The sequence below is a fragment of the Heterocephalus glaber genome, unplaced genomic scaffold, assembly GCF_053883595.1.
Source record: "Heterocephalus glaber isolate CG9 unplaced genomic scaffold, H.glaber_assembly_v1.0 deba00001571, whole genome shotgun sequence".
NCBI classification, from domain to species: domain Eukaryota; kingdom Metazoa; phylum Chordata; class Mammalia; order Rodentia; family Bathyergidae; genus Heterocephalus; species Heterocephalus glaber.
Window position 1 is genome coordinate 27,331 of NW_028258356.1, and position 25,427 is coordinate 52,757.

Here is a 25,427-nt window from a genome sequence, read left to right on the forward strand (position 1 = left end):
AGTTTATTTTTCTCATGAACCTACAATTTTGTAATAGCTTGGTTGGGGCAGCTTATTGGGTGCACTTGGCATCAGCAAGGGCAATTTGAAGGCTGAGGGCTGGAGTCATCCGAAGACTGGCTCACTCACATGCTTGGCAGTCTGGCTGGGAAGGTGCACAGAGCTACAGGCTGGTACAGCTAGGGCTCCTCAGCCATCTCCACCTGTGTGTGGTCTCCTACTGGTTTCCTCCAGCTTGGCAACTTCCATGTAACTTTTAGAATATTGGCTCAAGGCTCCCACGGCATATGTCAGAGAAAAGAACAAGGCAGAAACAATATCACCTTTTGTCCTGGGTGGGGTGTCAGGCCCTACCACTTCTACTGAATTCTATTTGTTGAATCAAGTCACTAATGCTGGGCTACGATCAAAGGGAGGTGAATTGGACTACATTCTTTGATGGGAGGAATGTCAAAGAATTTGTAGCCATGAATTAAAGAACCCTGTAAGGATTTGTTTTTCATATATAACATGTAGGGGGAAAGAGTCTTATACAATGTGGGGACTCGTGATACAATATAAACCAAGCCTTCTTCTATAATTCTGTTCTATCATTTGTAAATGGTTACTTGTCTCAAAGCTGCAAGATGATTGCTGTAGATCCAGACATTGTAATCATGCTCAAGACCAGAAGGACCAAAAGGAATAGTGCCAGCAGCTTCTGGTCCCTTTGATCAGGAATTTAAAAACACATCCCAGGCCCTCCTCAGCAGAATTCAGCTTAAGCCTATTGGCCACAGCTCTGCCAGAAGCCATCATTTGCTTCAGGGGAGGCTACAGAAATGAATACTTAGCTTCCTTCTTCTCCATTGTAGAGGTTGGCAAGGATGGAGAGAGGCAGAAGGGGACATTGGTTCAGTCAAGGCCCGCTTCTGCCCTACTAAGGCTCCACATCAGACCCATATGATCACAAGTAAGAGGAGCTTCAAGGCTGGGGATTTAGCTCAGTGGTTCTGCCACCTGCCTCGAAAGCACAAGGTCCGGAGTTCAATCCCGGGTACCAAAAAAGAGGAGCTTCAAAGAGCTGCCTCTTTCCTTCAGCCAAAGTTCACAATAAAATGACCCAGATATGGTTAGAAGGTGAAAAGTGTCAGCTAACAAATGGAATTATTTACAACTCTCTATTTGCAAATAGGATCAAGAGGTAGACATTGGATTGACTGACTCATTCACACAGTTTAAACAGGAAGCAGGATTGGCTTACCACACAGACATTTGCCAACAAGATAGGGAGGACACAGAAGAAAGAAGGCCCCTGACTTCTGAGAAAATATTTAAATTGCCCTGCAAATGACCTCGGATTCAGACCCCCCAGGGCCTAAAAATAATCTTGGGTAAGCAAAAAGGAAGCAGTAACTTGTATCCCTAACCCCAATTTTATATATAATTTTTAGAGAACATTCCCTCTTTTTGGCTTCTGTTGTTTACTAGTGAATGGCAACAGGAAAAACATTGTGAGTTGATGGATTTGGTGTAACCCATCTGCAATGGACATTCAAATTTAAGATTTAAAGTTATCTAGTACTAGGCTAAAGAAAAAGCAAAACTTCTTTTTTTTTCCCTCCTGGTAAGCAGGGAGCTCCCCAGTCTACTGGCTCACATCTCACACAAGAATAAAGAAGTCACGCTGCAGCAGGAATTTTTATAAATACTTTATTCAAACATTAGCATTAGCATATTGCCCTACAAGGGCTGAAGTGACAACTGGACTTACTGACTCCGGAGTGTCCACATCTGTTTCCCAGGTATACTGACACATGTTCATGAAAACACAGGGTCAAACGTGAAGAAAGAATGTGACCAGAGGAAGAACCCTAGACATCCCAGGCTACAACTTATAAGGAATATAAGGAAATAAAATAAGTGAAGAATAGAAATTTTTTCCTTTAAAATGAAAGAACTCTGACATAAGTAAATTAGATAATTAACTCAAAGCAATGTAACTCATATTAAACAGGAAAAAAGCACCAAGGCAACTGCAAGCATTCTCATTTACGGAGTTTAATTTAGAAGAGAAAGTAATGCAGGTTTTATTCTAAACAGTGGCTAACTTAATCTAATACAAAACATTCTTTTTAAATGAAAACCATAAAACATATATTATGGGAGTTACCAACCATTTTTATCATTTATAAGTTAATGCTCTGTTTTCAATGTTTCCTATCATCTGAAAATTTTAATTAAGAAGCAAATACTAGGTTTACAGAGATCACGACCTTGAATATGTCTTATTCATGTTTCAAATAATAATCATGTCATGATGACTTTTGATCTGCATGGAATGTAACAAACTAAAATATTTAAATTTTTTATTTTAAAAAAATGCCAGTTTACATCTGGGAATGTAGCTCAGTGGTAGAGCACTTGCTTAGCATGTGCAGGGCCCTGGGTTCAATCCTAAGCACCTCAAAATATAAAAAGTAAAATTAAAATACCAATTTAGAAACATACTAGAAGATAATTCAGATGCTCCCAAGCCACCTAGCAAAATCCTGACGTGCAAAAAAATGGAAACAAAGTTTTTATCAATAAGGAGGGGAAGAGGGGTTGAAGGGAGGGGAGGGGAATGGGGGAAAAAAGAAGCAAGACATATCATGTACAGGTACAAATTCCCTATGATGAATTTATCATTATGTATATCTAAAATGCACCAATAAAAAAAATTTAAAATCCTGAAAGGCAGAAACCATCATAAGCTTATTCTATAATTCTCAAAAGCAAGTCTCAGTTCTAGGCCCAGTACAAGCAGTCAACATGCTAGATTTCACTACACTCTTAACATTGCTCACAAAGTCATGTATATTCTTCACATATGAAAATATTTTTGAAATGGAATATTCCTGGTACCAAAAAAAAAGAAGTAGAATATTCCTCACACTCATTTTCAACTAGAAATTCCCACTGGGTTTTGAACGAAATGATTTATTAGATGCTTCTCAATTAGGTGACAAGACTAATAGTCCCCATTAAACACTAATTTGTTTTTTACTCTGCAAAGACTAACACAGATGTAAAACAGAGGTTGTCCACTCCTGGAACATATGTCTAAGACAATAAGGCACTGACAGTGATTTGGTACACAGGCCAATTGCCTTTTCAGTGCCTCCCTTGCCACTACCAGTTTCACCAGACACGAGATTTAACTACGAATGCTTCTCTTTGCCAGCTCATGTTTAGCTTCCTGAGTTCTGGTAGTTCTTGGATGTACGGGAGACACACACACATTAAGCATTTATTGAGTTCCATTACCCGTACCATGTTGATGGTAGAAGTGTGGCTGCAGCCTCCATCTGAATTCACACCCTAAACCCTCACTCAGTAGCCATACCATCCCAGGCAGGTGCCTCAGCCTCTCTCAGCCCTGCCTCCTTCATCTGCAATAAACTTAGTCATCGCCACCACCGCCACCCTCACCACAACCACCACCATCATCACCATCAACGTCACCACCGTAACATGGTCTCTCAATCTTTTTCCCCAGGGAAACTAAGATGAAAAGACACAGATACACAGATTGTTCATATTTCGGTGCTGTGGTAAGTGGAGCACAGAAGAGAGTATTTAGCTCAAGGAATTCAGGAAGGAACTTGAGGCAAGATTTGAAAACTGAGTCCAGGTAGCCAGAGGAAGATAGTGCTCCAGAGAAAAGTGGTTGCATGAAACCACCAGGGGGTGCATGTTGTGGTTTGCTAATGATAAGACACGATGGGGAGAGGTCTAAGAGGAGGCTTATGAGGAAGGTGAAGATGAGGTCATGGGAGATGTTTTAGGTCACACTGAAGTGACTGAGTTTCTTTCTGTAGATGAAATTTCATAAGCCAGGTTTATATAAAAAAAACTAGTGTTTATAAGAGGTATTCATGAGATGTTCTTTAGTATTCCTCAAAATAATAACTTCACTGTGACTTATGTTTAGAACTATCCTAAATTTCACTCCTCAGTGGCTCACAATGCACACATTCACATATTGAAGGCTCTAGAGTCTTACATAAAGGGAACTGTTTCACTGGGCGTGGTGGTGCACACCTGTAATCCCAGACTCTGGGAGGGTGAGGCAGGCAAGTTAGAGCCCAACCTGGGCACATTAGCAATTTAGCAAGACCCTGTCTCAAAATAAAAACTTTAAAAAGGACTGGGCATGTAGCTCAGTATGAAGGTCGGGGCTTAATCCCCAGTACCACAAGAAAGAGACTTTTTAAAAATCTCAGTTTAGCCTAAGATTATTGAAACAGACTAGACTGGAGGACACCATTTTTGCAGAGAAATTTGGTCAGGTTTTTATCACAATATTGCAGTTTACCTTAGTAAAGTTACTTGCTGTAGCTACAGAGGTGAATTTGTTTAAGGGGCTTGCCTAGCAAGGAGGAATGAAATGGTGATGATCCAGGACAGAGGAGGTAGAAAAGATCAAGAAATGCTCAGGAGGTAAAAAATGTCTAAATTTTCCCAGCAAGAGTGGAGTGAAGGAGACAGAAGACACTAGGGTGATACTTTGAGTTTTTAAATAAATCAAAAGACAAGTAGGAGAGAAGCATGAAGCAAGGGAAAGGATTAGGAGTGGGCAAAATAAAGCACTTGGTTTGGAATATAATGAGTTTGAGGCATCCTTGAGACTTCCGAGTGAAATTACAGGCAGCCATGGAGTTCATCAATCATTATTTGGCCCTAATCTAAACCAGAGTCATCTGACAAGTAATTCCTAGCTCTTCCTACTCAAAATCTCAAACTTAAGATTCCATAGTGCATTGTGTTAACAGCAAATTTACTAATAATAAGGATATCAATTTTTTTTAATTTGGACTTTAAAAAAGTATTGCCAAATTAAAATATGCAAATATACATATGTAGACAAGTGAGCCTCACATTACTCACAGTGAATTACTTAAGCTGCCATTTAGAAAGTGAGTCTGCAGTGGAACCACTGCCATAACTCAGATGTACTGCAACAAACCTATTTGAATGAATTAATTTTTAATACATGCTGTACTAAATCATTTAAAAACTAATTTGTGTTCTTTCTGTTCTATCTCTAAACTTCTTGAAAGAAAGAGATACATTATTTTTGTGTCCTGAGCATCCGAAACAGTTTCTGACACATGGAAAGTAGGCATTAAAGTGTCATTGAGTTGAGGAAATTAATTAAGGCAAGTCTCAGTAATAAACACAAAATCGACAAATTTCCAACTGTACTCTCTCCCTAATTGATCTTATGTTCCCATCTGCAAACTGTTGTTATCAGCTCTGCTCTCCCTCTGAACCTGAGGCTGGTTTTCCAGCCGTACTCGACTTTTCCATCTGAATATTCACCACTGAATTTAACGTGTCCCTGGTGACACGGCCAGTTGCTTGCCTCCATGATGTCCATTCATCCCCCAACCCTTATAAAAAATGCCCCAGTTTTTTTTTCAGAGAGCCACTGTGCCCACTTAAAAAGCTTATGCTCCCTTGTAGCTTTAACTGGGACCATGATATAATTTTGGTCGACAAGATAAAAGTGGGGGTCTGATGGGAATTCCTGAAGAAGGTTTTGCTTTCCCTACATAGACATTACCCCTACTTCCTTCCAGCTTTCTCTTCTATCTTGAAGGCAGACTCTGCCTAGAGCTGCAGCACTCCTATCACACGAAGAGAATGAGCGATGTGGGAAGGATGGCCAAGGAGAAGAGAGCATGTGCTGTTCTCTCCATTTCAAACACTCCTCCACCCGGTTCTTCTTATTTTGGTTCTTTCTCATCATTCAGATACCAGCTCCAATGTCAAAGAGGCCTTTTCGGACACCTCAACCCACCTGTGATTCATTATCTCACACACTGTGTTATTCTTTCACATGCTAATCTATCCAAAATGATATTGTTTATTTTCTTGTTTGCTTGGGATATTTAGTTTTTTAGGTTTTCTTTCTTCCCTCTGTAGATGATAAGCTTCCTGAGTGCAGAGACTGTGTTGATTTTACTCACTGCTCCATCCCCAGATCTAGAAAAATATAAATATTATTTTTAACAAACAGATGAATTTTTGAAGAAAAAAACCAACATATAGTCTTGGATTCTTAGAAGCCTGCCAAACTTTATGGTTCTGAAATATATAATTTTTTGTCTAATATCTGTATGGGCAAAACAAGATTTCTGATTTAAATAAAAGTTTATTCTACCATATTTAACTCAGAACTCACTGAGCATGCTTAATCCTATTAATTATCCCCTATCACAGGTAAGTATCTTTCCTTACCACATATACTCCTTAACACAGAGTAACATAATAAGGGATTAGACCCTTAATACAGGCTGCCAAGTGGCATGTTTTTATAGAAAACAAGCCCTCAGGAATTTGGAAGGGAGCCCAATAGATTCACAGTTAAAAGCCTTCAGATCCCTTTACATACCATACTGGTGCTAAGGAAAGACTCTCTGAAGGCTGTTCTTATAGCCAAGCTAGAAAGCCAGGAACTTTCCCCAGATTCTTCAGTTACAATCCAGGGAAAATAAACTGTGTAGGAAAATTTTTCAAGGTAATAAATACAGCTGCTTTCGGGGAAATATGCTTTCAAACCACAAGGAAAAGGGTATGTACTTCTGGTCAGTTCTATTTCTCGAGGGTTTATTCGGCAATTTTAAGATTTTATAGAGTTAAATCAGTATTTTCATGACTAAATTCTCAGCCACAAGAAAAGGAAACATAACACCATCCGCCTTTCCTAGCACTGCTAGAGAGGCTAGTAGCAGAGCAAGTCAAACAGCTCAGTGCTCAGGGCTCCCAAAGACTCTGTTGTGTTGCATCATGGACAGCCTGGGGCAGGAGAGGGGGGAGCTGGCAGGCGCCAGGATAGGTCAGGGCACATGCAGGACACGAGATCCTAGGCAACAACATGTTCAGAAGTGAGGAAATCTCTCTGCCCTAGAGCCTTCCACTTCCCCTGGCTTCACCTTCTCAAAGGTGGCCTGCAATGTCCTGGGTACCCTTTCAGGGGACCTGCAAGAGCAAAATTACTTTCATAATAATACTAAAAACATAATTTGTCTTTTTCACTACTGATAGTACTGATAGTACAAAATAATACTGGGTCAAACTGTCAACCCTTTAATACAACTCAAAGCAGTGGCACCAAACTACACCTAGTCATCACCATCTTCTTTACTGCTGCACTAACATTCAAAAGAAAGAAAAGAGGGAAGGGAAAGATGGAAGGGAGGCAGTGAGGGAGGAAGGAAGGAAAGAAAAAGAAAGTTGGCTTTACTTAAGAATGTCCTTAATGAAGCATTAAAAATCATAAGTTTCATTAAATCACAGCACTGTAACATTTCGTGTGACTAGGAAGTCCACATAAAGCACTTTTCCTTCATGTCAAAGTAACACAGTTGTCTCTAGAAAAAAAATATTTGTGTTACTGTGTGAGTTGCAAGCTGAACTAGCTACTTTTTTCATGCAAGGTCATTTTTACATGAAAGAACAACTGATTCGGATTTAGCAGACAAATTTTCTTGAAAAGGATCAATGTGAGCCTGGCACTTCAAAGAAAACATGTAACAATATTTGTTGCTCAATAGCCATTAAGAAATTACTCCTACCTGAGATTTGGGTAGTAGCTACAACTATCCAGAAAAGCCATTAAAATGTGTTTCCAAACACAAATCCTTGTGACACCAGATTTTCTTCGTATACTTTGACGAAAACAACATATCACACTAGATTGAAAACAGAAGCTGATATAAAACTCCAGCTATCTTCTATTAAATCAGACATTAATAAGATTTGAAAAAAACAAGGTAATCTCTAATTTTTTTGTTTTGAAAAATAAATATATTTGAATAAAAATATATATAATGGGTTTATTTTTTCAAATGAATTGGTAATTATTTTTAAATGATTCTAATGTGACTAATATCCATAGATACAATCCAAATAAAAGATTTTTGAGGTTCTTAATATTTTTTGAAAGTATAAGGGATCCTAAAATCAAAACCTGGTACATAATGGAAATGTACAATAGGAATAGAAAAAAATGTATAATAGAAGTACATACTGAAAGTATAAACCTACATTTCTAATAACATAGATAATTTTCATTCTACCACAAAATATAATTTCTTTATGCAGTTAAAGAAAACTCAGTCAGGAGAGTCCAGTTGCTGACTAGCATGTCACCACAACGACTTTCAGGAGTTACCAAGTTTCTGTCAAGGGACAGAGGCGGGTGCCACAGTCCCTGGGATAAGAAAAGGTCCAGTGGGGAGAAAACGCTCAAGTGCTGTACATTGTGCACCTATGCTGGTGCAGCACTCTGAGCAATGAGAAGTGAAGTGAACTCTAACACAAGATCATTTTAAAAACTTAACTTCATACTTCCCTCTGTTTTCCCCCTTGAAATCTGTGCCCTTTGCCTCAGGGAAAGTTTGAGGTTAGAATTCTTGATTTTTGTTTTTAAAAACCTGAGGGCACTAAAAAGGATCCAGTTAAATCTGGGGGAGAAATGTTCCTTGGCTAAAATAAAATTTTCTCCAGTTTGATGGAGGAGTCAAAGTCTAAGTGCTCCTCAGTCTCCAGTACAGAGAGAAGGGAGGAGAGAGAGAGAGAGAATATTATTTGGCATTGAAAAGGAATGAATACATACTGATACATGCTACAACATGGATGAACCTTAAAATCACTATACCAAATGCAGGAAATCAGTTACAAACGTTTATATAATGCATGATTCCATTTATAGGAAATATTCTGGGATAAGAAAATCTACAGATAGAAAATAGATTAGTGGGTGCATAGGGATAGGGGAAATAAGGAGCAACTGCTAAAGAGTAGAGGTTTGGAGGCAGAGTATAAAAATGTCCTAGAGTTAGCCTTGGTGGCTCACAACTCTCCTAAACATACAAAAAATATTGAATTTTACACTTCACGTAGGTGGATTGTATGACATGTGAATTACATCACAATAAAGCTAAAAGATATAAAGAAACGCATCTCTTGCCCACCCGAGGTGTACTGACATTCACATTCACTCTACATATCTAATGCTTTATAAAGTTACTTTATGAGGTTATAGCAAGGTGGTAACTACTAAAACATACATTGTGCCAACTCAGAACCCAGTAAACAAGGCCAGTCCATGACCAATGGAAAAGGCGCAGAAGAGGGCAGATACGGGCTTCATGGAACATGAAGCCATGTGACAGCTGGCCAAGGTGGCACAGAGCACCCACACCACTGGCAGAGCACCATCTTGGGCAGTAGTGGAGCAAGCAGCATTCAGAGTTGTGGGAAGGGGCCAACATCAAGCAGGCCCTTAGCAGACTGCAAGGCCCCACTTCGGGGAAGAGTTTCAATGGCAGGGTTCATGTCAAGTGCACGATTGCAATGAAGGCTGCAGCCTCAGAGAAACTGAGCAACCAACCCTCTAAAAAGGACCTGAGGCAACCACACAGGGACCTAATTAGTGTTAATCACAAATATATGTCACTTAGAAATGATAATACAGCATACAACTCAGGTAAGTTCTACAATAAAAATAACAGATACTACTGGTCAGGCACTGTTACTCTGTACTTTATATTTTTAATTTATTGTACCTATAGGCCAACCCTCAGAAATAGCTATTCTTATTCTCTTACAGATGCGGAAACTGAGTCACAGAAAGGCAAATAACTTGTCCAAGTCACTAGTAAGGACAAAGCTAAGAGTAAATCCCAGGCCTCATGGTCCCAGGGTCTGTCTTAACAACTTTACCATGCTACCCTTAGGGGAGCAGCCCACTTTCTGCAACTGAGTGATCAGGATCAGCAGGAACCATGGTTGATGTTGAATCCCCTTCAGCATTGAACTGCAGGGTGGGTCTATAAAGCGCTTCCCACAGAGGAGACTTAGTCATGGAGCCCAGCTGGAGCTGAACCTGCAAGCAGTGGTTAAATGATGGCCGCACAGAGAGAACCAGGGTAGGCAACCAGGCAGCATACATCTAACTTCTTTCTTTTACTGCACCACTATGAAGCCGTGCCTTAGACTGTTTAGGCTGCTATAACAACATACATGGAGGGGATGACTTCTAAACAACAGAAATTTGTTTTGCACAGTTTTTTAGGCTGGCAAGTCCAAGATCAAGGCACAGGTAGATGCTGTGTCTGGTGAGGACCCAGGACCTCAAAGGCAGCTGTCTGTTTAATCTAGCCTTGCATGGTGGAAGGATGAGGGAGTCTCTTGCAGGCCTCCTCTATAATGGTGTAAATCCCATTCATGAGGGCTGAGGCCCCCACCCCTTAATACCATCATGTTGAGTGTAAGGATTTCAACACATGAATTTGGGAGGAATATAAACATTCAGCCTATAACACATAGGTGTTCTCTTTTTTTTAACAGATGAGAAAGCTGAGATTACACATAATTTGGCTAAAGACTCAGTTAACCACAAACCAAGACTAGATACCAGACTTTCTGATTCCAAGATGGCAGCTACGAAGTGGCCTTTGGAGGTTGGCAGGCAGTGTCAAACAGCAAGTGAACTGACAACCAGGGTAGCATAATGGTTAAGAACTGTGATTGGTGGCCAAAGTCCAGATACAACAGCTACCCTATAATCTTGAGAGAGCTACTTAACTTTTCTAAGTCTTAGCTTTCACCCGTAAAACAAGTTTAGAACTACTACTATTAATAAGGTCTAACTCCTAGGCTTGCTATGGGAACTCAATGAAATACTATGTGTAACTGGTAGAGTGTCCAACATCTAGTAGGTGCTCAGTAAGTAGCAGCCATTTTGCGTAGGCATTCCTTTTATTGTACTACTGAGCAAAGACCATCTATGAGGCCATTCAGCTCTTTCTCCTGAGCCATTTTACCACTTGATTCAGAGGATATGAGTGCTAAAAGGAACATTTGAATTTATTTAATCAAATTCTCTTTTCTAACAAATGAGAAAATTGAGAGTTAGTACGTATGTTGCCCGAGGCTTTTTAGCTAGTTGCAGTCAGAGGAAAACCAGATCTTTTATTTTTAACTTAAAATAAAAAAGATGTTGGTATGAGATAGAAAAATACTTAAGAAGAAGTAAAATCAAGACAGCCCCAAGAAGGCCTTGGAACAGAGGCAGAACTTAGTGAGAAAGGCAATCGTGCCACACTGGAGCAGAGCAGGAGAGCTGCTGGCATGCTGGCAGAACCTTGCTCCGCCATCAGCATCAGTGTGCATGAGTAAGGGACACTTTCCAGGAAGCAGGAAGTGTTGCTTTCAGATATTCATTCCCTATCACCCCATCCCTGACCCGCGGCACCAAACAAAGGAAACTGGAGCTTGGTTGATATACAAGAGAAGTTAACAAAAGGACAGAAACCAGTATCTTGGAAAGCATATGGTAGACATGTGATTAGTGGTAGTAAAATGATCAGAGAAGAAAAAAACGAAAAGTCTTTTATATCCCTGGAGAAGGTTGTCTTCACTTGCTAAAAGACTAGCAAAATATTGACTAAAATTAACAAGCAGCTGTTAGATGAGGGTGAGGACTATGAGGAAAGGTGTATTGAGCTAAAGAGGTAATAAAGATCTGTGAGAATGAGACTTGAGGAAAACAAATGTGTGTGTTTTCACATATCCACAGATATATATTTAGCTGCTGAGAGGGCCTGTCTTTTGCCTTTGCAACAAATTTAAGAGCTTCCCTCAAAGGCAAATTAAATTGTGTCCACTGTGCTATTCACAAGGGTCAGGGAAGGCGATGGGAGAGGTAGTGGGAGTATGATAGGGCAGGCAGCCAAAAACTAAGGAGCAGGGATTCCCAAATGAGGTTGCTGCCCCACCTGCTACACGTTAATGGTGCACCCATCCCTGACAATTTGGTGTCCCTGTTGCATCTTTTAAAAGAAAGAAGTACATTTGGGAAATATTTGACAAAGCTCACTTAAAGAAAGAAAACTTAGAATTTTGTGTGTTTTTAAGCCATATATATTATTCAAAGAAACTAAGTTAACCCCATTTTATACAAAGACTGAATGATTATTAGGTAAAGAAATCATTCCAGACTCCAAAGCTTTTCCACTGGCTAGATAGAGCCAGCATTCTGGTCCTGTTTGCTATTTTCAAGCACCCAAGTAATGTTAACCGGCACACTACTTTGCTTAGATTTGCATTTTGAGTTAAAGAGGCACTGGGTTCAAATATTGTGCTCATCACCTCTCCATTGCTATAACAAATATATGAGACAATCAACTTATAAACACAAAAGATTCATTTTGGCTCATAGTTTTGAGTTCTAGTTTGTGATCAATTTGCCCTATTGCTTATAACACTGTGGCAAGACAGCACCACATAACAGGAGCACATGGCAGAGCAAAACTGCTCACCTCATCAACAGGAAACAGAAGAGAAGGGGAGGGGAACAAGGTCCCACAACCCCTTCAAAGACACATCCTCAATGAGCTGAAGATCACTCACCTTTTATAGTTCCTGTCATCTCCCAGAAGCACCCAGCTGGGGACTGAACTCCTAACACACAGGCCTTTGGCGAACCACAGCAAACATGTGAAGGAAAAAATGTAGTTACTACTGTGAACTATCCACTAACACCATCGGCTGTGACATGATATGCTAAAAAGATCAGTCTCAGACATCATAAGTCTTCTAGAGACTTTCCCAAAGAGAGAACCACAAGTGTTATAGGAAAAAGAATTGCCTTGAAACTTAGGACAGAAAGTTAAGGCAATTTACAGACAGTACTACATTCCAGTTGAAATATGTACTTCCTCTACTGCATGACACACATGACCACATGTGACTCCCCCTCCAGATGTTACTTTCATTGACTGCGTGCTAGGGCCGCCAGGTCTCATACTGACAGTGATAAATGTAAGGGACCTGTTCAACTGGCTACTTTCTGTTCTCATGGAATATCCTTGGGAAAGACCAGGGTTGTTTTTTTTTTTCTATGTTCTCATATCTTCTAGTTTTCAAATTTTGATGGCACTTGTACATTTGTCTACATTGAACGTAAACTTTCCAACCTTTATTTTCCTCCTTTTTTCACAGATACAATTTTAAGTTGGTGGGCAACTATTAATGTTAGTCCAGGAGCTGCTGAGTTTGCAGGTTTTGCCAAGATTTACCAATTTTGTATCATATGTGTATTTTAGGGAACTTAAACACACAACCACAAGTAGATTCACAAACACCACTTCCTTTCTTTCTTTCTCTCTTTCCTTTCTTTTCTTTTCTTTTTGCAGTACTGAGAATTGAATCCAGGACCTTCACATCGAGTTACATCCCAGCTCTTTTTAGTCTTTATTTTGAGACAGTGAGTTAGTTACTAAGTTAGCCACGCTGGGCTTGAACTTGAAATCTTCCTGCCTCAGCCTGCCAGAGTGCTGGGTTACAGGCCACCATGCCCAGATACAAGCACCATTTTCATAAGCACCATTTTTCTTTAGTGTCTTCTATATTTTAAAGTCCGTTGGCCACCACTGATAAGATATATACACATAGAAGTAACTAGAATATAACTTCAACATACCTTTGGTAGCTATCTTTGGCTAACACCTTTGTTGGTCTACAGAGGAAGCATTGTCAATGGTCTCTTGCTATTTAAATAAATTAGGGAGAAAACCAGTAGCAGGTCTCACTATGGGAAGATTAGAATTGGAGATTTCATTAAAAATATTACAGGGGCCGGGGATTTAGCTCAGTGGCACAGTGCCTACCTTGCAAGTGCAAGGTCCTGAGTTCAAATTCCAGTACTGCAAAAAAATTATTACAGGTGCGCCGCTGGGAGCCGGGCTTCGTGGAGACCCCGTGGACCGGGCCCTCGCTCAGCCTCTTGACTGTGCCTTGGGTCGCACGCGGCAGTTCCATGACCGCAGCATGGCCGCCGCGGGGGGCTCCCGGCTCCTGCTCGCCTCCTCCTCGGCTTTCAGCTTCCCAGGCCGCCGGTGGCTGCTCCTGGCCGGACCCGGTATGGGAGCCGGCGGCCTACCGGGCAGCAGGGCGCGGGGCCTAGGCGTCGATGCGGCCCCCAGCCTGCCTCTGAGCTTGTCGGCTGGGAACAGCTCAGAAGATAAGATAACAATCCACTTTATAAACCGAGATGGTGAAAAATTAACAACCAAAGGAAAAATTGGTGACTCTCTGCTAGATGTTGTGGTTGAAAATAATCTAGATATTGATGGTTTTGCTGCCTGTGAGGGAACCTTGGCTTGCCCTACTTGCCACCTCATCTTTGAAGATCACATATATGAGAAGTTAGATCCGATCACTGATGAGGAGAATGATATGCTTGATCTGGCTTACGGACTAACAGACAGGTCACGCTTGGGCTGCCAAATCTATTTGACCAAATCGATGGACAATATGACTGTTCGAGTACCTGAGGCAGTGGCTAATGCTAGACAATCTGTTGACATGGGCAAGAGTTCCTAAGTTACAATAAAAAGAAATACGTTCAAATATTAAATGTTAACAAAAATTTAGTTATTTTTTATAATTATCTTTTAATGTAATGAGCACATGGGTGAATGCATTTATTATTATGACGAGCTTTGCTATTTTAATTCAGCTTATGTAACAATTTTGTAGTATGAATGTGTATGATCTTTTGGTTAAATTATAAAAATATGTCAAATATTAGAAAATAGTTGATATGATAATAAATCCTCATGTATTTTATCTTATGTGTATTTAGCAGCTTTAGAAAAATATTACCACATAATCTTATGTCTGCCTATTTAGAAAGTAGGTTAAAAAAAGGTAATATTACCCCTGTTTGATTTGTGGCAGAGATCTAAAGAGGCTTGCCTAAGGCCATATAACCAGAAAATCTGTACTAGAACTTACATCTTGTTACTGTAAATTTTCTGTTTAGACTGAAGTCAGAAAAATTAAGAGTATCTTAATTTATGTAAATGTGTATTGAAAAATCACTTAATTGAATATTAGTTCCTTAATTTCAGACAATATTAAACTTATAAACAAATTTTCTTAAGTTTTTGATTTAGTGAGAAGTGTAAGTCTGAACATAGGCATTATAAAGAAGTTTGACGTCTTTTCTGACTAAGCTAGAGGAATAAACTAAACTTAAATATCTTGTTTTTTTTCTATTCTCAGCAAAATAGTCTCTCTTTGTAATCTTTTGAAATAATGTTGATTTACAAATTGCTGCCTTGTAATAGAATAGAAATCTTAAGAATTAGGTCCCTGTATCTTGAGCCAGAGGACATGAACTAGGTGTTTCGTCATATAGCCCAGGGAGTACTGTTCTTTCTCATGAAGTGTGTGCAGCCTGCATAGCAGTGTGTCAGAATCCCAACATGAGAGAGTGGGTTTAGCATCACAGAGTATTAGTTATGTATGGAAGACATTTGTATCCTTGTCTTTGTTGAAAATAAATTTGTAAAACAATAGAATATATAGTGTGCTCTTTGGAGCATACCAACTAACCTGGATGAATTGTGAGGGAGAGAAAATTAGAAAAAGCATAATTATAAGACAGTTGGGTTAGCTTCAAGTACTTTATTGCAGTTTGATCATTTATATAAATATTGGTCAATTATAATACTTGACATACAACATTGTGTTAAGCCCATTAGAGGTACAAAGATGAACAAGACAAGAAATGTCCTCAGAGACTCATGGGAAAACATATATACTGGTATGCACACATAATTTGCTTAAACCAAACCAACCAATTTGCCAAATAAGAATTTAAGCTAATCAGTATGTAAAAAGTGACTAGGCAGAACTTGAGGTGCCTTATGTTCATTTAATACTTAATAGCTATTGAACGCTTTTCATATAGTGTGTTACATACTTTTTAAGTACTTTATAACAATTCATTTTCTTAATGAGCTCCAATATTGTTTTCTTATACAGATCACTTAAACTCCTTTCTAGAGCTACAGTACTTTGATAAAAACTCTCTAAAATTTAGAGCCAAAACCTGCTAAACTTTAGAATGTAAATTATCTCAGATTTCAGATTTTTTAAATCTCAAATTAAAGACATTGTATTACTTAAATAAAACCTTTTAAACTTAAAAAGAACAAAATTATTACAGCACACCTCCTGCTCCTCCTCCCTTCTGGGACCAAAATTGCCTTCAAGGTCCTGGAGTTTGTAAGACACAATAAATAACCAGGGGGTTAAAATGCATCTTGTGAGAAAGCATAGAAAATCCAACACAAGAAGACATAGGCATTATTTATAGACCTTGGAATGGTGCTATAGTAAAATGAGACTGAGGAGAGAAGGAACACCTTGCTAAATACCATCAGGGGAAAATGTGACTTTAAATTTCTACCACCTCTATTCCCCCTACACTGTATTGTTCTTTTGGAAATGTATCAGTTCTTATGCCTAAGTCTCAGACCAGAAAGGAACAATCTGCAGATGGTGCTGAAAAGGAGCAGCTTTGCTCCGGTGCCACTGCCTCCCCCACCAAAGAGACGACTAGAGCAGCACCTCCATCGTTCCAGGTGAACAGGCGCAGTTAATTAAGCACTTTAGCAGCCAAACAAGTTTGGGATGCCTTTGTGTCTCCGTTTCCAGCATCCTCAGGAAGCAAACATGCTGATTCTGAGAATTTCAAATTTTCTGAGGTTCCTAGAAGCCCTTGGAGAAAGGAGATTTGCTTACCTACTGTGGTTTCTTGAGCTGTAGAATTTGTTTGTCCAGATTTTCTTTCAAATTTGAGGAAATGAGACAAAATGAAAATAAAAGAATGACTTCAGGACACTTGGGTTACATAATTAACCCTCCATTAGTTAGCTCTCCATTACTATAAACAAAATCTGAGAAAACCAACTTGAAGGAGGAAAGATTTATCTTGACTCACAGTTTCCGCAGTTTTAGACCATGGTCAGCTGGCCTGTCCCCTCTGGGGCTGTGGTGAGGCAGCACACTCATGGCAGGGGTGTGTGGTAGAGCAGGGCTCCTCACCTCATGGTAGTCAGGAAACAGAGAGAGAAGAGAAGGGGCTGCATACAAAATTACCCTTCAAGAGCATGCCACCAGTTAACTTCCTCCAGGTAGGCCTACTTCCTAAAGTTTCCACTATCTCCCCAAAATCCCATTAGGCTACAAATTCATCAGTGGATTAATCCCTCATGATAGAATCACCTTCCAAAACTCCACCTCTGGACACTGCTCCACTGGGGACCAAGTCTTCAAGACGCAAGCTTTTGGGGGACATTGCACATTTCAGATCTAAACCATAAGACACACATGCATGGGAGGTCTTTAATGGATGTAGGATAACATGCATGGGGCAGGATATTGGTTCTCACATTTTAATGTGTCTGAAATCATTCGTTGGACTCGTGAAGAATAAAGGTAACAAGGTACCATCCACAGAAATTCTAGAGTGGAGCTCTCCAAATGACATTTCTAATGAGAACCACAGGTGAGCTCATCATAGGTAGTTCAGGCAACCAATTGTTAGAAGATAACTCTGACTCCCAAGAGCCTCAGTTCTCACCTTCCCCAATTGCTTTTTGTCATTCTCCAACTCCACTGAAACAGCTTCCATTCATCAAGGCCACCAGTGGCCTCCTTGTTCTCAGATCCATGACCAATTTTCAATCCTCATAGGTCTTGCTTAACCAGTTGTCAGTATTTGACACAGTTGACCACTCACTCCTCCTTGAAACACAACCGGCTTGCAGGGCAATAATCTCTTGGTTATCCTTCTCCCTTTCTGGTTTCTTCTCAGTCTCCCTTCCTGGTCTGATTTGCCTGATTTCTAAATCTTGCAGTGCCCTGGGTTTCAATCCTTGAATCTTTCCTCTTCTCAATCTAGTCTCACTTCTTCAGTTTTGCCATACATTCCATTGGTTTTAAATTCCTATTAACTCTAGAAATTTATAAATTTGTATTTATGGTCCATCCTACATTCCAGAGCTCCAGACTAATACACCCTATTGACAATTAAACATCTCCAGTTTGAAGTCTACTAGGTGTACATTAATATGTACAAATCCCCTGGTTTCTACTCCCCCCCCTTCAAAACGTGCTCATGTATCAGTATTTCCCAGATTAATAATGGGTAACTATTTTTCCAGTTGCTAAATCCAAAAAGCCACTTGTCATTACTGACTCCTTACTTTCTTTACAATCTACATCTGAACCATCAACAGAAGCCAGGTGTGGTGGCGAGCACCAGTAGTCTCAGCACTCGGGAGGCTAAGGTATGAAGATCACTGAGAATTCAAGGCCAACCTGGGCCACACAGCCCTGCTCAAGGCCAGCCTGAATTACACAGTGAGACCCTTTCTCTCTCTCAAAAAAAATCAGCAAATCCTGTCAGTTTTACTAGGCAATAATTCCAAAATTCCATTTCTCCTCCCCATTTCCACTTCTATCACCATAGTCTAAGCCATGATCATCACTCAGCTGGATTAGTGCAATAGCATTCTAACTTCTTTCTGTTCCATTGTTCCTGTTAATATTCACTTTCCCAACCTATTCTCCACAGCACAATCAGAGTAATTTTCTTAAAACATAAGTCATGATACCCTTCTGCCCAAGAGCCTTCCCATCTTACTGAAATTAAAATCCAAATTCCTTACCACAGCCCACATAAAACTCTGTTTTATTTAACCCAGGGCTACCTCTCTGACCTCATCTTGGATTAGACTCTTCTCACCTTTTGCACTAGCTATTTCCTCCACCTAAAGTGCTCTTCTCCCTCTCTCCCTTTAGGTTTCTGTTCAGGTGTCATCTCTAAACAGGCTTACTGACTCTGGTAGTACAACATCCAATAACCTCTGCCTCCTGGGACCCACACCTTTGTATAATCTCCAACTCTAGAGTATGAGATTTAATGACTCAATTCTAGCAAATAAAACCAGTCAGCCACAATGAACTGTCCTTTTGGAGATCAGATTACAAAAAGTCTGTGGCTTCCATCTTCAGCATACTCCTTCTTCTACTTGCTTGCTCACTCTGAGGGATACCAACTGCCATATTATGAGTGGCCACATGGAGAGGTTCATGAGCTAAGGGACTGAGGAGGGTGCCTAGCCTCCAGCCATCAAAGAACTGAGTTCTCTTGGTCCAGGAGCCTGCCCTTAACTTGAGCTTGCCAACTATTCCACACTGAATCCAACTTCTTGAGAGACCTGAAGCAGAGACGTGAGTTAATCATACCCAGATTCCTGACCCATAGAAACTGTGAGATAATTAAAAGTCTGTTGTTTTTAACCCATTAAGTTTTGGAGTAATTTGTGTTATTCAGCAATCAATAGCTCATGCATTGATTGTTCTGTGTAAATTCACAAAATTTCTCTAGCTCTGCCAGTCTACCACTTCTAGTTCTCTTACCCCAGTTATCTTTTCTATAGCACTAATTTCCAAAGCCTCATCTACTATGTTTGGTTAGTTCTCTCTCTACCCACAAAAACAAAAGCTCTATGGGGCAAGGATGTTTGTAGGTTTGTTCACTGTTATAACCCAGCACCTAGCACAGAGTGGGATCTTTAAAAAAAATGTGTTGAATGAATCAATGCATCTGAGTAAGAGAAAGAGCTTTGTAAAATGGTGAAAACACACCTCAGAAGGTTACAGTGAGTGTTAAATGGATGAAATACTCAATGCATCTGGTCCACAATTGGTGCTTAAGACAATGTGATTTCCCTCTCAAGAGAAATTTTCATCAAATGGCATTGGTGTGGGTAAATAAAACTGTAGAATTTTTGCAGACTGGGACCCTTGTTTGCACAATACTTAGCAAAGAAAAGAGATGTAGCACCTTTAAAGTAAGATGCGAAACAACATTTCAGTGGCCATTTTAATGATTAGTCTCACCCAACCCATCTCCTGAAAGTGCACAACACTCCATTTTCATGGGGATCCTCACCTTTAGCTTTCTGTATTGTTCTATAACTCAGTTCCACAGAAGTTCTTTCAGATCTTTCTGAGGTCTGAATTAGATGCTCACTTTGAGAGTCATTTAGAGAAAAATAAAAATTAGTTCTTTGTGTCAGTCTTACTAATTGGCCTCTTAAAACCCTACTGTCTTTATAACCATTGCCAGACGATAAGATAATCCCGAGAGCAATAGGCAATTATTACCATTTCGAAACCACTCTGCAGCTGCATATGAAATGAGATCATTGGGTATATAATCTTCAGTTATTATGGACATAAGCCATTCTCTGGCAAGAAGCAGTGTAAGCAGATCATTTCCAAGGAACAATAATGTTTAAAACCTTAATAGTAGCCAAGCAATAGGAGCAATTTTCCTACCAGGATTGAACTGAAAATAAAAGAGCTGTCTGACAAGCTACTCTGCCACACTGATATTTCCTGAACCCTCCGGGGACTTTATTTTAGTTATGGTTTTCTTCCAAATCTAGCACAGTTTCTGTTACATGAGAGGTGCTCAGTAAATGTGTGCGGATTAGATGGATGAATAGACAAATGAAAGAATTCTTATAAGCCCCTGGAAGAGTGTCTCCTTGTCCTATGAGGTCGTCTACCTGCTACAGCATCATGAGTGGCCACTTCTTTTCTGCCTGAATCACCTGATGGCCTTACCTTCCTTGGTGGGTAAACAGACCTGACCTTCCAATCCTGGCCTGCCACTTTCTAAATGTGACATTGGTCCAGTCACTCATCCACTCTCAGGCTCACTTTCCTCATCTGTAAAACTAGCATAATAATATTTAATAGTGTTATTAAAAGCTAACATAAAATAACAGTAATAAACACACCTAGATAATCAATATGCAATTGTTCATTAAACCTAGTGTGATCCTGTAACGATAAACAGAAAACATCTCACTTGGTCTGTTCTTTCTCAGTCAGTCTCATTTCACAAGTCCCGGGAAGGGTGACTTTAGCAGGGAGAAACATGTGCACCAGCAAAGTATTTCCACTCTTATGTCAACTAACCCCTTTTAGTGAAAATTTATCTTTTACTTTCAAAGTGCTTTCAAATACATCACTTCTTTGAGACTCACAACAGCTGTAAACATTGGTAGAATCAGAGTCAAGGCCCTATTGTATGGATGAGGAAACTGAAGCAAAAAGAAATTACACAAGATCACATTTAGTGAAGGACAAAGTGAGGTCTTAGGCTTCATCCTAGAATCTTTGTCTTGTGTTATAGATTGTTGGGCAAGGGAATAGAGGCAGGAAAGCCAAGAACCTGACCCAAACACATCTCCCAACCTCCATCCTGTTGGAAGCAGCAGGGTAATATAAGATAACTGAGCAGCAGCCCCTTCTGAGCTCTCAAACCTGGCTCCTTAAAAAATGCAGAGACTATGGGCCAGGGATTTAGCTCAGAGGTGCCGCCACACGTCTCACAAGCAAAAGGTCCTGAGTTTGATCCCCGATACCTACAATAAAAAAAAAAAATGCAGAGACCAGCGAACACCTGTGATTGAGGAAGCAAGTCTTTGAAAGGGTGGTACCGACCCTCTTTATTCATTCTCCTGGGAACTAAGTATGAGGAACCATGTGTGAGGCGGTGCCCTCCATGGGCCACTCCCATCCATAATTGCTATGGGTGACAGAAGTCTTGAAACTGAGAGATGACATCACAATCCTGTCCTTCTGGTCCTGCAGATAGAGTCTTAAAACACCAAAAGGAGAAAGCATCTCCAATCCCATGCCACTTTACAGCACAGCTAGCTAGATCTAGGGAGGGAGAGAAGATTAATAATTATTGACCGCCTACTGTGGGTCAGCATTGTGCTAGCCCCTGTATATATGTTATCTCACTCCATTCAATCCTTAAGCCAACCACTTGGCGTACTCCTCTAACATCGATTCCAACTCTTATGTTGTATAGAACTGACCTGTACTTGTGCTAGGAATAGGACAAGTGGCTTGGGTATAAAGTGACTAGCATAAGTCTATTTTTGGGTCACAGTTCAGGGAAAGGATGTAACCAAGATTGGACAAACAAGAAGTTTTCTGGGGGTGTTGGAAAGAAGCATATTTGTGCAATCTCTCCTTCCTCTCCCTCCTTCTCTCTTCCTGTCTCTGCCCTGGAAGGTGTCCTGGAAGGTGACCCTGGATTTGCCATAACCACTTTGCCACCTTTAGGGCAAACAGCCTTAGGGTCATCTGACTTCACAAAAAGCTGAGCAAAATGATAAGAAGAAATCAATTATTTGGTGATGTCATTAGATACTGACTTAGGCAACCCTAGTTTTCTCTAATCCTTAAAATTCCCCTTATATGACAGCCAAATAATACCATTTATTAATTTAACTAGTCTGAGGTGGGTATTTGTATTAAGTCCACTTCGTGTTACTGCGATGAAATACATCACAGGTAACTTACAAGGCTGGGTAACTTACAAGGAACAAAGGTTTACTTAGATAATAGTGTTGGAGGCTCAAAGCAATGATGATATCATTAGTTCAGCTCTGCCAAGGACCTCATGGTAGATGACATCACAATGGCAAGAGCCTGAGAGAGAGATCACACATTAGGACAGAAATTCAGAGAGACACTGGGTCCAATGAGAACTATGTTAATCCCATCTAAGTGTATACTCTCCAGTGACCCAACAATTTCCCACTTGCCTCCACCTCTCAGGGTTCCACCACTTCCCTCATTTCCACAATGTGGGCAAAGCTTCCATCACAGAAACAAGCCACATCTAAATCACAGGATTCTACAACTTGCAACATAAAGAGGCTTAACTGTCTTGGTTATGATAAAGCAAGGCCATCATAACAAGGATACTCAACAGTAATGGAGTATTTTGTTTTGTTTTGTTTTGTTTTTGGTACCGGGGATCGAACTCGGGTCCTCGCACTTTCGCAGCAGGTGTTGAAAGCACTGAGCTAAATCCCCAGCCCAGTAATGCAGTATTTTAAAGATCAGAGTTCATTTCCCTCTCCTGTAGCACCAGGTGGGTGTCCAAGGTGGACACACTTTACCTTGTGTTCATTCCTCCCAAATCATTCCACCGCCACCCCTATGATCTTGCCTTCATCTCAGTGGTCAAGATTGTGTTGCTCTGGATCCTACATTGTAGAAGAGTATGGAACAGTCTTATATCCCACAGCCAAATGTGACACAAAACTACTATTCACCTTCCACTAGCAAGAAATCGGTCATTTGGCCACATCTACTGGTAACAGCAAGAGAGGCTTAGAAATGTTAGTAACCAGATGCCCAGGTACATATCCATTACCACAAAAGAAAACAAGAATAGATTTTGGTAGACTGCTAGCAGTCATAGCCACACCAATCATTATAGATCCCATTTTCTTGAGGAGATACATTAGCCTAAGGAAACTTGTCTAAAATCTCATAACTAGTAAATGGCAAAGATTAGAATCCAAACCTCCAATTCTCACCATCACACTCGCCACAGGGTGTTCTCTTCTTGCTACTCTATGTATGCAGTCATCCTTCCCCACAAATCCAGCTCCTAAAATAACCGCATCCAGCACTAGCAACATAAATGCCATCAGTTGCTAACCCCAGCTCTGGCAGTTACCTGGTTCCCTGCCAAGATAACTAGCTTCCTGCTAAACTCCCAACTCTGACATACAATTATCTTCCTCTCATAGGGGAAGAAGTGTTGGATCAAGAATTGAAGTGAGTTGTCAGAAAAAGGAAAGAAAAGGCCCAAATCCATGCAATTAGGAATGAAAAGGGTGAAATTACAACAGACCCAGCAGAAATACAGAGGCTCATCAATACCTACTTCCAGAACCTATACGCCAATAAGATGGACAACACAGAAGAAATGGACAGATTCCTAGATACATAAGAATTACCAAAGTTGAACAAAGAAGACCTAAAAATTCTGAACAACCCAATATCAACCAATGAAATTGAAAATGTAATTAAAAACTTATCAACTAAGAAAATCCCGGGCCCTGATGGCTTCACTGCTGAATTCTACAAGACATTTAGAGAGGAACTGCTGCCACTACTGTTTAAACTCTTCAATGAAATGGAAAGGGAAGCAATACTCCCAAATTCATTCCTGGAAGCAAGCATCACCTTGATCCCCGAAGCAGAGAAAGACCCAACCGAAAAAGAGAACTATAGGCCAATCTCACTAATGAACATAGATGCAAAAATCCTTAATAAGATACTTGCAAACAGAATGCAGAAGATCATCAAGAAGATCATACACCCTGACCAAGTGGGATTCAGGCCAGGGTTGCAGGGATGGTTCAATATACGAAAATCAATCAGTGTAATACACTATATCAATAGAGCCAAGGACAAAAACCATATGATTATAGAGACAGAAAAAGCATTTAACAAAATCCAACATGCATTTAGATAAAAACCCTACAAAAAATTGAAATAGATGGTCTCTACCTCAAACTGATAGAAGCCATCTATGAAAAACCAACAGCCAATATCATACTAAATGGTCAAAAACTGAAATCCTTCACACTAAAATCAGGAACAAGACAAGGATGTCCACTATCACCACTCTTGTTCAATATAGTTCTGGAAACATTAGCCACGGCAATTAGACAAGAGAAAGAAATAAAAGGAATAAAGATAGGTAATGAAGAAATCAAATTGTCATTATTTGCAGATGACATGATACTCTATATAGAAGACCCCAAGAACTCCACCAAAAGTCTTCTAGACTTAATAACCAAATTCAGTCAAGTAGCTGGTTACAAGGTTAACACACAAAAATCAATAGCTTTCCTCTACACCAATGACAGACTCACTGAGAGAGAAATAGGGCAAATAATTCCTTTCACAACAGCATCCAAAAAACCAAAATACCTAGGAATCATCCTAACAAAAGAAATCAAAGACCTCTTCTCTGAAAACTATGGCACTCTGAAAACAGAGATTGAAGATGATATCAGAACATGGACAGACATCCCCTGCTCCTGGGTAGGAAGGATTAATATAGTGAAAATGGCCATACTTCCAAAACTGCTATATAGATTCAATGCAATTCCAATTGAGATCCCAGCAGCATACTTCATAGACCTTGAGAAAACATCCAAAAATTCATTTGGAACTAGAAGAGACCCAGAATAGCAAAAGCAATTCTAGGTAACAGAGACATGGCAGGGGGTATCACAATCCCCAACCTGCAACTCTACTACAAAGCTACTGTGATAAAAACAGCATGGTACTGGCAAAGAAACAGATTTGAGGGTGAGTGGAACCAATTAGAAGATGCAGAAACAATGCCAGACACACTCAGCCACCTCATCTTCGATAAAGGAGCCAAACACCCTCACTGGAGGAAAGATAGCCTCTTTAATAAATGGTGCTGGAAAAATTGGGTTTCAACTTGCCAAAGATTAAAACTAGACCTATATCTCTCACCATGCACTAAACTAAAATCAAAATGGATTAAAGATCTAAATATTAAAATAGAAACTCTGAACCAGTTGGAACAGAGGTTAGGTAGAACCCTTGAAGACATCAGTGTAGGAAAAGATTTTATGAACAAAACCTCAGTTGCCCGT

General features: G+C 40.0%; 1 long non-coding RNA gene and 1 pseudogene across 4 annotated transcripts; one reads left to right on the top strand and one right to left on the bottom strand.

Moving 5' to 3' along the window:
• Window positions 1-1,675: 1,675 nt before the first annotated feature.
• LOC147823635 (uncharacterized) lies at window positions 1,676-24,557 on the bottom strand. 4 transcript variants are annotated; one of them, XR_015443447.1, is made up of 4 exons: window positions 16,832-24,501; window positions 16,633-16,676; window positions 12,448-12,511; window positions 1,676-6,012 (listed from the first exon to the last, which is right to left on the bottom strand). It is a non-coding gene; the product is annotated as an uncharacterized LOC147823635 (long non-coding RNA). The 4 variants fall into 4 exon arrangements; XR_015443445.1 differs by adding an exon at window positions 7,605-7,721 and having other exon boundaries at window positions 16,633-24,501; XR_015443444.1 differs by having other exon boundaries at window positions 16,633-24,501.
• LOC147823636 (adrenodoxin pseudogene) lies at window positions 13,867-14,556 on the top strand (annotated as a pseudogene).
• Window positions 24,558-25,427: the final 870 nt, after the last annotated feature.